Source organism: Taeniopygia guttata, chromosome 1 (genome assembly GCF_048771995.1).
Source record: "Taeniopygia guttata chromosome 1, bTaeGut7.mat, whole genome shotgun sequence".
Taxonomy (NCBI): Eukaryota; Metazoa; Chordata; class Aves; order Passeriformes; family Estrildidae; genus Taeniopygia; species Taeniopygia guttata.
Genome location: NC_133024.1, coordinates 31,782,054 through 31,796,319, shown reverse-complemented (window position 1 = coordinate 31,796,319; position 14,266 = coordinate 31,782,054). Strand labels below are relative to the sequence as shown.

At 38.2% G+C, this 14,266-nt stretch overlaps 1 protein-coding gene across 45 annotated transcripts in view; it reads left to right on the top strand.

Moving 5' to 3' along the window:
* The window catches only part of TENM4 (teneurin transmembrane protein 4), a 1,535,912-nt gene that overhangs the window by 1,125,602 nt on the left and 396,044 nt on the right, over positions 1–14,266 (top strand). For all 45 annotated transcript variants that reach the window (XM_072936977.1, XM_072936960.1, XM_072936968.1 and 42 more), the window contains one exon: positions 11,985–12,080. The gene's annotated coding sequence lies outside the window, so the exon portion shown is untranslated. The remainder of the gene's footprint in view (positions 1–11,984; positions 12,081–14,266) is intronic.

The window sequence follows — 14,266 nt, the reverse complement described above, 5'->3', positions numbered from 1 at the left end:
CCATTCTGTGTAACTCCAATGTCCATAAAAGCACACCTGGGCAGACTCTTTGTAAATGAGACCTGAATCTGGCTCATTGAGCTGTGTGGATATTGTAAGACCAGTCTCCTAAATCCTCTTTGGGAATCAGTCTGTGATATTCACTACTAATAGATACTGCTATATCATATGCAGGGGATTAAAATCACCCCATTTATGAGGCTATATAAATAAAGAATCAGACTTTCCACCTCCTTGAGCTACTGTGCTCCATCCCTGATTCCAGATGAAATTTTTACACTCCTTCCCTCTCCATGCCATAATTGCCTCTTTGTCTAAACATGCTTCATTTTGGAATTCCTCTTGCTTACATTCCTAATAAGTGTGGTTCAAGGTACTCACTGACTGATTTATGCTAGGCTTGTATGGCTCACTTGGAAATGGAGCAGAACACATTCCATCCACCTGCGTAATAAAACCAGCTGGTGCAGGGTGGGAGCACTCAAACTGCAGCAGAAACAAATTTCACCTAAGTTTTGACTCAGTTATCTGTCTCCCTATCAACTCTTCTAACTGTCTGTAGTATTAAAATCATGCCTAGGGAGGAAGCCCTTATGAAAAAAAAAGCAAATCCTCTAATTGTGCTGTTTATTCTAATTATTTTGTTATTTCTGTGTCACTGCCAGCACCAGATACTTGGGTGAAGGAAAATGCTTTGTCTGCATTTCTGAGAAAGTATTTTTATAAGAGCACAGCCCTTTAAATATGATCCTAACATTCAGAAAGTTTTAATATCAGTAAAACTCTCTGGGCTCCTTCCAGAATCACTGAATCACAGAGTGGTGTGAGTTGGAAGGGACCGCCCTGCCAAGGGCAGAGACACCTTCCACTGTACAAGATTGATCAGAGCCCTGCCATCCTGACCTTGAACGTTTCTAAGGGTGAGGCATCCACCACCTGTGTGGGCAACCTGTGCCAGTACCTCACCACCTTCACTGTAAAAACTTCTATCTACTCTAAATCTACCCATTTTTAATTTAGATTATTTACCCCTTGTTCTATTATTGCAGGCCTTACTCAAGTCAATCCCCGTCTTTCTTATAAGAAAGACTTATAAGCCACTTTTAATTTCTGAAAGGTTACAATAAAGTTTGTTCTTTGCCTCTTTCCATCAGCTTTACAAGCAGTGTAACTCTTGTATTTATCACAGGAGGTAACATTCTATATGAGAATAAATTTATTCTGTTTGGTGGTAAATCAATCTACAATCCAAAACTCAGGTAAGTAATTTCATTAATGAGATTTTATTTGGATTCCCTATTCACAGCAGTATCAACCCTATGGTGTGCAAAGAAGGGAAGAGGAAAATCAGGAATTCTGAAGTGGTTGGAAGAATAATCCTGACAGTCATCCCATGCTTTTCACTGCTCAGCAGTTTCACATCACTAATAGTTCACTTGTGGCTCCTTGTGAAGTCAGAAAACAGGATAAACCTCAACCCAACACTATTTCTTATCTCCCATCATCTGCTCTGCTGTACCCACATTGAAGATGCCTCTTCCCTTGCATTTGTTCATTTGTGCTCATCTATTCCAAACAGGAGTTAAGCTTTCGTAGTGTAACAGTAATAAGGCAGCTTAAATAGCAAGTTCTCAGCTGTGTTTAGAGCACACTGTGCTGTGGGAGATTAAAAAGAAAATCAGAAAGTGCGTGATGGAGATTAAGATGGTTTTGAATTGCTGCATAGAAGACTGAGTCCCCTTTGTGCCTCTTATTTGCTGTTTGAAGTGCCGTTACTAAAGCTCAGTGTTAGGGGGGAATGAAAAAAAAATCTTCCTGAGAGGATGTGAGAAGCCATTTCAAAAGACGATGCCTCTCCAGTAAATAAAGCACAAATGTTTTGGGTCAGCACTGAAATGGTGGATGAGATGGATTTTCACCCGAAAGAAAACTTGTTTAACCAGGAGGCTTTCAAATCTCCTGGCTGAGATAAAGAAGATCAAAGTGTTTAAACACGTTGATCCACTACTGAGGAAAATTTAGTGCTGGCAACAGACAGCAGCTGCAGTGTAGCTGGCGTGTCTAAACTCACAGCAGGGGCCTAATTGCTCCTATGGATATAGGTTTGCTTTACAAAACCAGGTCTGAAGGATCGTCATTCTCATTCAGAATGATGGAAATCTATTGATAAGAGGTAAAATGCCAATCTACACTACACAGCAGCAGGAGGGATATAGTCCTGGGAGCTGAGCAAGAAGGATGCGTGAGCATCGTCTGCTTTTATTCAACTTCTATTGTGCAGGGAAAGATCCCATCAATTTACTCGAGATGATAACATTAGCTTGACACTCTCCATGCTAATTAAATGAGGAAGAGTAGCTCAAGTCAAAACTTAATGTCATTTGTACAACATATTGTCCTGAGAGACAGCCTGGATAGAGGGGCTTTTGCCATTAGAGAATTTCAAATTTTCTGTAGAAGCAGAAATATTATTTTAATACAGATTATTAACTGGGCAGGGATGGGATGGTAGTAAGGCCGATTATAAAAAATAATTCAGTGAACTATTCCTGAAATCAGTGAATTTTTCCTGGTAGAAACACAGCTGTAAAAATACTTGTGACAAGTCAGGTGGAGGGGCTGTTATGGCAACTCATTAAACAGGTTCCTTCTTGCTGTCCCAGCACATGACAGAATGTGTGCTCCTGTCTAATTAAAGGGCTAAATAGAAAGAAGATCCAGATTTGGGGGTTAGTGATGGCACTTGTCTCATGGCACAGAAGTTGTTTCTGGCAGAGTTAGAAACTGAGTGGTATTTTTGCATTTGGGTGTGAATATTGTGAGGTTTGAGTTCTGAATGCCCATTTTTTTATTTATTTTAAGGGAAATTAGGAAAAACGCTGCAATTCTTGTCCACAGCATCTTTCTTACACAAGGTATCATCATAGGAACTCAGTAAGAAACAAAGGCAGCTCAGCCACCCCAGTCTTTCCAGTTGAGAAGGAGACACATCTTGGCTCTGGCAGGAAATGAAATGCTCCTGTGCTGAGTCACTACAGTACAGTACAATATACCAATCTAACTCCAGCTGTTCAGGCCTCATGTGCTGTTTATAGTTCTTTGGATAACAGAAAATTTCACTACATCCATATATATGTGCATGTGCATATGTATATGTATGTAGATACATTTTTCTGTGTGTGTTATCTCCAACCACATAAATAAAAGTGTATACATTGACTTTTTTTAATACCACCTTATTCTTGGGATTTTCCAGAAGTATCTAAATTATTCACCCTGGGTTTTCAGAATAGGCAAAGTAGGGAGCAAAGGGCATTCAGAGGCCACAGACTTCTCCTGTCATCACAAATGAAAACTTTTCCATAGCTCTAACCTTGGTTGCTCCCTTGCAGTCGGGACTCCTGTTAAAATCATTCAAATGTCAATACACTGCCTAAATACAGGAGATAAATTCTTCCATGGTTTCCAGAGAGGACATCACAGCATGCCTACATTTGCCTCAGCATGAGGGCCAGCGGGGCAGCCTACCAAGCATGCATGCAGCAAGGGGGTAGACATTAACATGTTGTGGGCCGAGGTAGGATACAGCTACAAATGTATTCTCTGATTAATTAAAGGTTTTATTCATTTTGAATGGCCCAGGACATTCAACCTGGCCTTTCTTTACTGATTTGGAAAGGTGCAGGACTTTCTTAAGTGATATGTTCAACCTGCCAGCCCAGATGATGCCTGACATAAGGTGGTGACATCTCTCAGGGTCAGAAGCACGCTTGGTCAGACCCAGGTAAACAACTGCCCCTACCCTTGGGGCCTGTAGAGTTTTGGGGCATGATCACATTGAGCTGGAGGAAGCTGGAGAAGGAATCAGAAGTCCCTACATGATCCACTGGGAGTGTTTCCATTTTTCAACACCCTCCCCATCAGTGCTACAGCTCCAGGAAGGGAGGAGTCAAGGGCGAGGAGCACATCCTCCCAACGCAGAAGCACTCAAATTCAGGAGTAGTATTTTTGCCCTCTGTTCACATTGTACTGTTCTTAATAATGCAACTATTTAACCCACTACCACTCTAGCAGCTGTATAATTTCTTAATTTCTGAGAAAACAGTTTTTAAAAATATGTTCCAATATTATTTATAATCCATTTCAGGTACCATTATTTGATGCAATGATTATACTGAGGGCTTTCACTTCATACATCTTGTTAATCACTGGTGTTGGGCATTTTGTATTCCACCCTTAAGAAATTGGACGTTTTTCAGTGGATTTTTTGAGGCAAAAGTACCATGAGTGGCAAGTGGCATAAAAACTTTGCAAGGAATTCTCACTTTTCCTCAATATTTCCAGGCCAGAGCATGTCAAAGATCAGATGTACAATTACTTACAAAATTACCAAATTGTATCTATAAGGTGAGATGCAGCAGTATTCATAGTTTAGAAGAAACTAAGAGTCCATATAGCTTAGTCCACAATTTCCAGCCTTTATTAGGGTCAAGCTTTCCATCCTTTAGCTCAATAGCTGTGCTCCTCTAAACTTCTCAATGTCAGCTTACCTACCCTCTGGCAAAAAAAAAAAAAATTAGGGGCAGCAATTACACATCCTTTGAAAGCTTTGGAAGGGTTTTGGATTAGATCAGCAACGGATAAAGGGGAAGACTATTCCTTCCATTTAACAGCTTTAACGAAAAGTGTATTGATGGTCAAATTACGTTTTATTTCTGGTCAAGGCTCTGCTGAAAGACCTGAAGCTGCTACAGAATCAAGGAACAATTACAGAAACATCTGTTGTGAACTGGGCAACATACTGTGATACTTTTCTAGGCAATACAAAAACTTCTTTCTTTTACAATGACATTTTAAATACGCATTTCAAATAAGCCAGAAGAAATGTTTTTACTTATTACATGAACTCAACAGAAAAAATATTTTTTTCCCACAGATAAAGGAGTAGCTGAAAAAATGATCCAGAAGCCAAGGAAGACTTTTTTTTCCACAGTAGACCAGGAAAATATTTATTTTGGCGATGCTATTGCACAAAAGACATATTTTAATGCTTTGAATTTTGCTATATGGATTATGAGCATGTTAAAGCAAATTTTGAAGTAAGATACAAAAAAAAGTTTCACGTGTGCAAGAATGATGACTTTCTGAAATATTTGAAAGCCTTGATCAGATGGATATTGAATCCTATAATGTTTTGGGTTGGAAGGAGCCATAAAGATTGTCTAGTTCCAACCTCCTTGCCATGGCAGGGACACCCTTCCATAGGTTGCTCAGAGCCCCATCCAATTTGGCTTGGAACACTCCCAAGGAGGAGGAATCCACAATGTCTCTGGACAGCCTGTTCCAGTGCCTCATAGTATGATGTGTTAATTTTAAAGTCTGCAAGTAGAGGACAGATTTTTCTGTGAGAGATAATTTGTTGCCTTTTGATACAATTTCTTTGTCCACCAGAAATCTAAGTTCAATGAGTAAAACTTGTACAACTGAAGCAGCTCAATCAAGTTTGCAACTTTGCAGGCTGATGAAAATGCTCTCTCTCTTTGCTCCAGTTGGCCAGAAGAGGGTATTTTGTCCTTAGTTCTCCTGGCTTGATAAAATAATTTACCAAATTTGTTATTGTGGTCTATTGCAATATTTTGAACAGTGTTATTACTGAAATGCCTTTGTCAGTGCAGCATTAAAATCAATGACTGGTAGAGTGGTTATTCATTTGCACTGAGAAAATGCCTTGGGGTGAGACTCACTGACTGGTAACCCATTCAACTAAAACTAGATGTAACTTAGTCTAGGCTGATAGCTCTTTAACTTCTATTATGCAGATGTCTGAAGTTAGCTGGATACATCTCTGATGACCAAAGTGTATGCAAGCAAATGGGACTTAGGTATGGCACAGTTAAAACTAGAACATGAAAGCTCATTTTTCACACAAAGCATATCTGGTGATCTTGCAATAAGTGAGAAAGAAGATCTTGGTACACAAAGAGCACAGCACTGCAATTTATTGATGAACACTAAAATGTCATTCTTCTTAGATGCATTCTATATCCTTTACTTGTGCTATTGCTATAATTTCCTAGAAATTTTTTCACTTGAAATTACTAGACACCAATAAAATTATCTTATTTCTGAGAAACCTCCACTGTGCAAACTTTTTTTAACCTGTTCTGTAAACCACTTAAAAAACAGCTTCTCCCTTCTTAAAGGAAAAAAAAGAAAAAAAAAACCCAAAACCATAAAAAAGCCAGCCAAGCAAAGAAAATATAAGAGACAAAATACAGTGAAATGGCCCTTACAACAGAACTGGAACAGACTGGGATGTGCAAAACACTCACTATACTGGGTGCCATTCTGGCTGATGAAGTTCAAAATTAACCACTTCCCTGGGCAGCTTGTTCTAGTGCCAGACAACTCTTTCAGTGAAAGGATTTTACCTGATATTCAGTCTAAACCTTCCCTGGCACAATTTGGCACAATTTCCTCTTGTCCTGTTGCTTGTTACCTGGGAGAAGAGACCAATCCACACCTTGCTAAAACCTCCTTACAGGGAGTTGTAGAGTGAAAAGGTTATGGTGTTGGTTGGGCTTCAGTCACTGCAAAGCAAAATGCCATCTTACAGAAAGGCATCCTTTGGCTCTGCATAACCCAAATAGACTCTTTCTGCTTTCATTTGCTGCCTTTTGGAACATGCCTATGATCTCCAATCACATCAACCGTGCCTTTCTGTTCTCTATGGGGGAACAAAATAATGAGATGTTGTCCTGTGAGCAGGGCTTCATTTGGGAGGATGATTTTCAGCTCATTTCTGTGTGTGCTGCCTTCGCTTCCTGCCTCACTCTGCTTAGTCGCCGTGTCAGCGTCATCTCTTACAGCACAGGAGGATAATGGAAAATAAGCTGGAGGGTAATGTGCAGCACAGACACAACTGGAAGCAGCAGAGACCAGTATATGCAGGCATATATGCATTTACTCCTGGTCCTAAGTGTCTCCAGCTCATTGGACTGTCCCCATTAAGCCACAGCCCTCTCAGGGAACACTTGACTTCAAGCATGTGTTAAAGTCTGCTGTCTCCAGTGAGATTTAAACTTGTTCTTAATGGCAAATATCTGCTAAAAGAATTATTTGCAGTTGGAGCATGTTTCCTACCTGAAAATGTATAACTGCTTTGTGTGTCCTCCAATCAGGAGCAAAGACGGGGACTAAAGTATTCTTGGCCAGAAAAGCCAGTTAGTATGAATGTCTTTGGTGAGGATATGTCCATGACCTTTCCTCACCCTTTTGCTGGCAGCTAAGCAGCCAGGCCATCTATGACCATTTCTTGTGTCTTTGAGGTTGGCACTAATTATCTCAGGAAAGGCGTTTTCTTGCAAGGTGGGCACTGTCATTAGGAACTCGGTTGATACCACAGTAATTGAGGGGCACCTCACCTACTGTGAGTTAGTCAAAGCAGGACACCAGCTAGGAAAATCTCTGCTCTATCCACACTGCTTAGACCCTTCAGTTTGTTTTTGAATATATGATATATTTGGAAATAGCATGTATGAAAAATCCCCAAGCAAGCAAACTCCAAAGCAATCCAACCATCAAAAGTCTGGATTAAAGAGCACAGGTGGCAAGAAATTTTTCTTTCCTTGTGTGTGGTCCCTGATGAAGATGCCTTGTTTTCACAACACTTTTAATGAAAGCCTTTTTATTTTTGGATGCTCTTTAGGGTAAAATGTAATACATCAAAATAAATCATTGCATCGTAGGCCTGTTACAAATGAAAGCTGATGCACCAAATGTCAGGGTTGCTTGCTTTGATGAATCAATGAATATTGACAGTTTTGCTAACTGTGTAAGAAAGAAGTGGCAGTAAAGGGGAAATGTTGACTTGATACAAATATAAAAAATATATAAATTTAATTTCAATACAATCATATAGATTTAGTGATGAAGTTTTTTCAAATAAGGCAAAATATCTCTTTGTGCTTTAATAGAGAAACTGTGTATCTTTTCCCCTCCCATATTTTCACTTACTAAATTAATTCAGCAATCACCATCTTTGAAAAGGCATTCATTTCAACTGTTGTGGAGAAAACTTCTGATCATCCCAAGAACATTGGCTTCAAGGCCAATCTCCTTCCTGTGAGACAGGGAGTATCTTTGTGATAAATTACCTGTGGGTGAATGCTAAGTAATGAGAAAAAACATGCTCTGTTGGATTCAACCTTTCATGTGAAAGCTGTTTGGGACCTTACTGAAAATAATGTGTTAATCAAGAGAAAAGCATAACTACTGTCTTGTCAATGACACAAATGAAAAAGCCTGGTTAAAATGAGGCTGAAGTGAACTCAGAAAAAAAAGAAACCACAAGAGAATTTTTCTGTGCTGTTTTCTGAGAGCTTGCTTTACACTGCACAGTGATTTATGACAACTGTAATCTCACTATTTCTGCAATTAATATTACTGGATGCTTCCTATTCAAAGGAATGTTAATCATAATAATGCAAATGGAAGTATTATTGGAGCTATGGTTCAGAGTTCGTATTTCATATTGAGCCAAAGGTTCAGTACCCAGCATCATTCTCAATGGAGCATTCACATTGTATGGATAGATGGATTTGCACTGAAGGTAAAATAACTGAATTAATATAAGCCAGAATAATATGCCTGGCATATAGCTTCCCATTTTCCCATTTTGCTGTAAGGATCTGATTTTCAGGCTTTTTAAAGCAAATAAATTATAGCAATGCACTGTTAATTACACCTTATAGAAGTGGTGTATAGTATAAATTGCACTGGTGATGGACTTAGATTAAGTTTCTCATGTTTATTTTTAGCAAGTCAAAGGCAATTCATTTCCAACTGGGCCACGTTTAAAAGTTTGGAGTGAAAAAACTGTGTAATTATTTCCTAATATGAAGAGAATATTGGTGACAATATTTTATACTACATATCTTCTTGTACTAAATATATTAATGGGAAAGGAAGAAGCAAGAAAACATATTAATTTGGACACATATTTAAAAGATATAATGCGTATTTATAAATTTTGCTCCTGCAAATATTTTCTAAATTGTCTTCTTCATATTGTTACCTCCCTCTGTGCTCCCATAGATAATTTCTTAGCTTGTGATTGGTTTCTTTATGATTGCTGATGCTTCTGGAAATATTTGGTCCCTGTCTCTTTTTCCTTTTTCATTCTTTTTCTTCCTTTCTCTTTTTTTTTTTTTTCTTTTCATTAGGGTGGAAGGGTTTTGTTTGTTTCTTTTTGCCCACAGGTCTTGATTTATAAAAAGGGTGGGTGGGAAGAGGGGATACTAGCAATATTTGAAAAAAGTCCTGCTGGCTTTTATTAAAAACCACATAAAATTTTGATAATAATTCAGAGCTAATTCAGAAACATCAATTAATATTTCAGAAAACAAATTACCTACCTAGATAAATTCATGTTATACATGCCTTTTTGCTGTAGCAGAAAGGTGTTTTTTTAATTTACATCCAGAAGGAATGTAGCTGCCATATTAAAACTGTTTATCAGGAGGTGCAGGATGATGTGCATGTAGTCAGTGGGACCCTACTTTTTGGTGAACATAGAGCCATGACTGGAGCTGCATTGTCCATCACATGACATAATTATGCTCTTGATAGGAAAGAAGTTCTTAAGTGGGGACCACATTTTAGACTTTGTGAATCTGGATTCAAATCCAGTATAAACATCCTGTATAACATTAAGGAAAACACTTTAGTCCTGGACTTCAGAAATATCTCAAAACTCAGCTGAGTGAGAAGGAGATGCCCAAATACCTTTAAGGACCAGATCCAACAGATACTGCTATAAGACTTATTCTGTATCCTATGGTCTGGATTATGCAGTTATGTGTTCTGAACACCTGAGTCTCACCTTTTCTAAATCACTTTACATTATTTGGGCTGGTTCTTTCAAAATGGCATTCAGATCATGATATAAATATGGATACACTGTCATTTAGGGTTTTGGATTGTTTTGGTTGAATGGGTTTGTTTGGTTGGTTGGTTGGGTTTTTTTGTTTAAGGGATGAAATCACTTTGATGGTGTATTTGATGGGTCATCCCAGAGATACACAGGTCAGCATGTCACAGTAAGTTTCAAAGACAGGTATAAATGCAAGAGCAACCTTAAACCCTCAGTGTCTGACCGTGACTGCTAACAGAGCAGAGCAGACCACTTCCTTAAATTTTCTGTCCTGGAGCTAATTCTCCAAAGTGGGAATAATAACACTTCCCTGCCTTGACAAACAGTTTTAAAATACTTATATTAAAAATATAAGGAGTGTGGGTATTATGGTGACAGGGGATCCTAAGTCTACCAGAGTCCTGAGAAAGGAAAGTGAACAATTTATTCTCACTAACTCCTCATTTACAGGTCTTGCAGAAAAGCATTCTGGAGAGTGATGGCCTCTTTTGCTTTTGTTTTCTTCTATTTGAAGTGAGCATCAGCAAGAGAGGATACTCACAAAATTATTTCAGATTGGCTTAGATAAGGACTCTGTGATGTTGATTAAAAACCATCCACAGGGCCATTAGTGAAGTGAGATAATAAATGAAAATGTGTTGAATCACATGAGTTTTCTAGTGGGGGAACATCAGGGAACGGTTCTGAGTCCAGTCTTCTTTAAATATCTTCATTCATTAGCCAGAAGACAGGAAAAGAGTACATGTTAATTAAAATCACAAATGATCCAAATTGGAAGGCACTGCATAAATCAGCAAAAATAGAGAGACTAGAAACCTTAGGCAGGAAATGACAAAATGAGATGCAGCTTTGAAAAATGCAGTGGAGGAGAAATAATCTGTACGAGGATACAATCAGCACCAAGGAGTGTTCTTGAAGAAGCAGAATTAATGGGAAGAAGACACAGGATGTGGATCATGGAGTAAAGGACAATGTAGCAGAGCAGCTATTTAAAGGTGACCTTTGCACCTTTTCAATAGACAGCTTGCATTGAAAATTAATTTGCAACTGGCAAGATTCAAAGGTCAGTGCAGTTTTGAACCATATATACAGAAGGAAGTTGCCAAGACATGGAATTTCACTTCTCTGACAGTATGCTGCCATATCACTCAGCCTTCTAATTGTATTGTTTTTTCCAATTCTGCAAGACCTTGTGCACCAGAGTGAATGTAAAATAGATGAGTATCTAACAAAGTGGGTAGCCTGGGAGAGCTGATGGGTCTGGCAAACGTAGCTTTCAGCGAAACTACACACACACTCTTGTTGTGTTCTCCATCTTCCCAGTCTATATGTGACATGGTCTCCCTGAAACAAGGAAAAGAGCTAAGAAAAGGGACTTGAGACTAACTAGCTAATGAGGCAGAAGAGGAGCCCCAGTGCTGCTATACACTTTCTTTGAACCTCCTACTTGTAGTGTGATAAGTTTGTGACACATGCATCATTGAATTTGGACTCTTCGATGCCACACACAACTCAGATAGGATATAATTTACTGATGTGAGTGGAAACAGCAAGAGGCATCTCTGGAAGATCTCAGCCATTTCTCTCTAACAAAGGAAGAAGGTTTAAGAAAGGAGATCTTTAGGATAACCATATAAATTTAAAATAAAATCATTTTTACCTTCTGAAGCCTGTGAAAACACAGAAGAGGAAAGGAACAATTGCTGTGTTAACTGGAAACCCTTGAACCTCCAGCAGAGGAATTGATGAATTACTCTTTTGGCAAATGGATGGATGTTTGCACAGTTGGTCAAGGACAGGCATTTAATTCTGAGTGCTGTACAGAAAACTTAGTTTGTATTTAACAAATGCATTTAGTTTTATGAGATGACTATGCATACCCTATTAGTGCTGATCAGATATTACAGCAGGAACCACATATGTATAGATGACTGTTTTAGATACCCTGTATAACAGTAAACATTTGTTTTTAATTAATTTTTCTATAGCAAATGAGTTAAAAATCCCTGAACAAAACACTGATTTTTTTCTATGTCTATGTATTTTTCAGGTAGACTGAGAATGACACGCCTAGGTTAAAACAGTATCCTACAAGAAGCATTTGATGGATTGTTCCTAGATATTTTTAAGAAGGCAGCTACCAAAAGTGAGTACTAATTCCAGTACCTGGGATTTTTTAATCATTTTTTGTTGTTTAAAATAAAATTATGATCGTTGTAATGTTTCTTGAGATTTCTCTAACTGGAGTCATGAGGAATTTCACTAATTCCTCTAGAATGTGTCTATTATTGACCCGTGTCTATTTTTATTAGCTGACAAAGATAATTTGCATCAGTCTCATTCATGGATTCATTTATGTTGTGCCAGGCACTCTAGAAACATAGGCATTCTCTGCATGAAATTATTTACATCTTAGTAGAAATCAAGAAGCTGTGGATTGTGACAGACAGAGGAGACCCATGGACACAATAAGAAAGTGCTGGTCAGTATGACAGGCAATGCTAATAGCACACCTGCAACCTAGTCCTTTTCAGGGAAGATGTTGCTACAGAGAAAGAAAGGCACTAGCAAGGTAATTTTATATGTGTTTATGGAGAGCAGCATGAAAGAAAATACAAAACACTCATTTGAAAATCTAGTGCATAGACTATGGAAAATGACTGCATTGGTTGATTGGATGCTGACAGCCTAGTTTTGATAGAAATGGGGAAGGGAAATCAATGCTATATCTGGAAAAATAGCCTTTGTATCCAGGGAATATCATCAGGGCAAATTTACATCTGTGATGTAAGTGACAGAAAGGAATTCTGCAGTAATTGACATGTTCAAAGATAAGGTCTGAGATAAGAGATTTACTTAGATGGGTAGAGAGCAAGGAAAGGCATTATCTGAAGTATGATATACAGAACATACTTGGAATGATTGTGTAGCTTCAATGTAACTGGGAAGTGGCCTCTGGAATGCACAGGAGTTGAAGATGATATCAAGGTTACAGGCATGTGACAGGATGGTGGCACTGTCCACAGTGATCAAGAGGGAAGGTTTCTTGGAGATCTTTGCTGGGACATCTCAAGCAAAGCTGGGACTATTCAGTAGACAGAACATTACAAGGAAATGGCAGAGAAGCAGAAGCATGAATCAAAGAATTGTGGAATATTTAAGGTTGGCAGGGACCACTGGAGATTGTCTAGTTGCCTTTCAAATCAAAACACACTTTCTTAGAGAATGTTGCTGAGGGATGATCTTTAAGAAATTTTCACCTAGAACTGAAAGGCTGGGGCACCTGTGGCTCCTGCCATATAAAGAACCAGCAAATGTTCACTTCAGCCTGGGAAGTCTTGACATGACTGATGAATGGAGAGAAAGAAAGGTCTGTTAATATTACAACTACAAGTACAGTAGGAGGAGTTCTAGAAGTCAAAGTCATTAATATAAAGTGATATTTAAATGAAATTGATGCACAATTATGTGTACTTGCAAGACAGAATGAAAGTGATTCGTGAACATCAGTGCTTTAATCACCAGCACTACACGGATACTGGCATAAGAAAGAAGAGGCAGTTCCCAAAGCATGGAAATTTTGCCTGCGAATTATGTCCTGGATTTTGTTCTTTACTCCTTAGGGAGAAACTATGTACTCCTATAAGGAATTAAATTGCTTTTTTCCCCATAATCTTAGAATCATAGGAAGGTTTGGGTTGGAAGCGACCATAAATATAATTTAATTCCAATCCCCCCCCTGCCATGGGCAGGGAAGTGTTAGGGCTGGTGTGAGCTGAAATGTTGTGTCTGTAGCAAGAGTTCAAAAAGTTAATGCCTGAGAAAGATCTCACTGCAAGATAATGATAGGCATAAAAAAACAAAGAAAAAGAAAAAGAAAAAGAAAAAGAAAAAGAAAAAGAAAAAGAAAAAGAAAAAGAAAAAGAAAAAGAAAAAGAAAAAGAAAAAGAAAAAGAAAAAGAAAAAGAAAAAGAAAAAGAAAAAGAAAAAGAAAAAGAAAAAGAAAAAGAAAAAGAAAAAGAAAAAGAAAAAGAAAAAGAAGAGAAAAAGTATTTTCAAAGTCAAGGTTCCATAGTAAGTGATAACATTATAATGAGGTGACAGAAAACTGAGCGGAGTAAGGAAAAGAAGAGTAAATCTCTAAAGTAAAACTTCTCAAATGGCTGGGAGTTGCTGCACATGACAAGCTCTCTATTAAGAGACAAGAATTTCAGAGGACACGTCTAAATGGCTTTTTACTGAAGGTGAATTCTTACTTGTCAATGCAATCCAAAGACTTTTTCATTACAAAATGCTACTCATTGCAAAATGGAGTTTTTCACAACCATGATG